Source organism: Elephantulus edwardii, unplaced genomic scaffold (assembly GCF_000299155.1).
Source record: "Elephantulus edwardii isolate Elephantulus edwardi_28Jun2011 unplaced genomic scaffold, EleEdw1.0 scaffold00097, whole genome shotgun sequence".
Lineage (NCBI taxonomy): Eukaryota > Metazoa > Chordata > Mammalia > Macroscelidea > Macroscelididae > Elephantulus > Elephantulus edwardii.
In genome coordinates, this window is record NW_006399847.1 from 8,530,412 (window position 1) to 8,532,820 (window position 2,409).

Consider the following 2,409-nt stretch of genomic DNA (forward strand, 5'->3'; position numbering starts at 1 on the left):
CAAATATCAGTTGACCATAGATAGATGGGTTGATCTCTGGATTCTCAATTCGATTCCATTGATCTATGTGTCTGTCATTGTACCAGTACCATGCTGGTACCACTACGGCAGTGTAGTAGGATTTGAAATCAGGGAGTGAGATACCTCCTACTGTTCTTCTATTCTTAAGGAGTGCTTTGCTTATTCGACTTCCGTCCTTTTAGCTTGAGAAATGCTGAAGGTGTTCTTCCATTTTGAATTTTGAAACTACATCTTTGCAAATTTCATAATAATTTGTTGTTGCTGTTGATTGCCTTCGAGTCGAGCACGACTCCTAGGACCTTATGAACAAAAAGCCTGAAGCCTTTCTATAACTATCGTCATTTGTCAAAGTTCATAGAGTTTCCAGAGGCATGTTGTTTAGGAAGTGGATGCCACTCCTGCTTCTACCCTTTTAAATCTTCTATTCAGCTCTCAAATAGTTTTCTTCAATTTGCTTTTACTTCTTTATGTTATAAGATAAGTCTTAGAATCTCTTTAGACATTAATTTTGAAATTTCCTGTCTCTTCAATGACATTTTATTTCATTCATGTATGATGTTTTTGATGTTATCCTATGATTATGTCTAGTCTTCAATTGCTATTTTTCAGTGCACCAAATCTATTTTGAAATGGTTTCTAAATACACTCTGGACAGATTCAGTGTTGTGCTTTGGCTTATTTACCTTTGCTTTAATTTCTGGTGGCCTGAAGGTTAAGAAGCTGCACTACAATCTCAAAAACACATGGCTCCAATCCACCAGCTCTTCCATAGGAGAAAGATAGGCAGTTTTCTCCTAAACACTTTACTGCTCTGAAAACTCACTGGAGCATCAACTATGAATTGGTTCCAACTCAACAGCACATAACAACAACAGTTTTTATTTTAATTTGTATGTGAGCAACTGAAAGAGATCCCATAGTTTACTCCCAGCATTTTCTCACTGATAATATTGACCTTTCCCCCTTACTTTTTCCACAAAGGTAGTGGATTTATTTTTTGTGCATTGCGTTTGATGAAGACCATATGTATGTATAACTACCATTTGTATGTATTTTTAAAATTATTTTCCATAAATAAATCATAGGTCATAGAAAATTCTATCATGTGATCTTTGACCTCATTACTATCACTCAGGTCATATTTTTCAACCACCCGTCCTTCTATATTATTCATATTTTCATTCTAATCACTAGCTATTTTTAATGCATTATTGTTGCATGTTTAATAAATTCAGACTTCAGATGTTGTTGCTTTGTTGGGTCAGAATAAACCCATAGCTGACCCTTCTGGGGGTTTTCAGAGGCAGTAAAGTGCTTAGGATGAGATTGCCCATCGTTTGCCGGTGGAACAGCTGGCAGATTTGAGCTGTGTACTTTTGGACTAGCAGCACAATTCCTTACCATTAAGACATAAGAGCTTGCTAATATTGTTATATACCTTCAATTTTTTTCATCTTTGGCTTTAGTTCTGGGTGCAGAAATTGAATATTAGTCATGCTAATTAGTATTTAGAGAGCTCTACTGGCCTACTGGTAAGAAGCTGCACTGCAAGTGTGTGCAGTTCAAATCTACCAGCTTCCTCATGGAAGAAGGACGAGCAGTCTCCTCTTGTGTGATTTACTGCCTCTGCAAACCCACTGGAGGGTCAGCTATGGATCGATTCCAACTCTATGGTACAAAACAGCAATTGGTCTTTATTTTATGTGTGTAGTTACATTTCTATAATCAACAGCTTTATGTCTCCGCAGGCTCTTGATTTGTCATTTTTTAATGATGATTGCAATGGCAGTGCTCTGAAATTTGTCACTCCCAGTAGACCATAAAATTATCTGATTCAGAATGGCAGACAATAGTGTAAAAATTGGCTTAGACACATTGGATATTATGAGGATAATGTGAGGTCAAACAAATTTTCTATCCACTGTACATAGGATTGCTATGAGTTGGAGTCAACTTGACAGAACCTGTTGACAATGATAACAACAACAACAATGCTTAGGTTATCAATCTTTATGTCCTACATTTCATTTTTCACAACCTTGATGAGGTAAGCCCCCTTTTCTGACTCCATCAGATAGTTGGCAGGTATATAAGGTGAATAATAACACCAGGTAGGTACATACTCCCTTGAACAAATAATCACAGGGCATCAACATACAGCATTTGGTCAGAGACAAAGGTTAAAAGGAGGCTTTGAGCAGGGAGGAGTTAGGAAAGGGAGAAGAATAGAAAGGAGAAATAAGAAGTGAAAAGGGAGCTGCTACTTCTAGGGATTGTAATCAGTATCACAAAGCAATTTGTGACTGGAAAAGCAATTTTTTTTTATTAATTTTATTAATTTTAATGAACATTTACAGAGATTGTGGGTTTCCATTCATTCATTGTTGC

The 2,409-nt window shown here is 36.6% G+C and overlaps 1 protein-coding gene across 1 annotated transcript in view; it reads left to right on the forward strand.

Annotated features, from left to right (window-relative positions):
• The window catches only part of ARHGAP28 (Rho GTPase activating protein 28), a 326,300-nt gene that overhangs the window by 150,998 nt on the left and 172,893 nt on the right, over positions 1-2,409 (forward strand). The window lies entirely within an intron of this gene.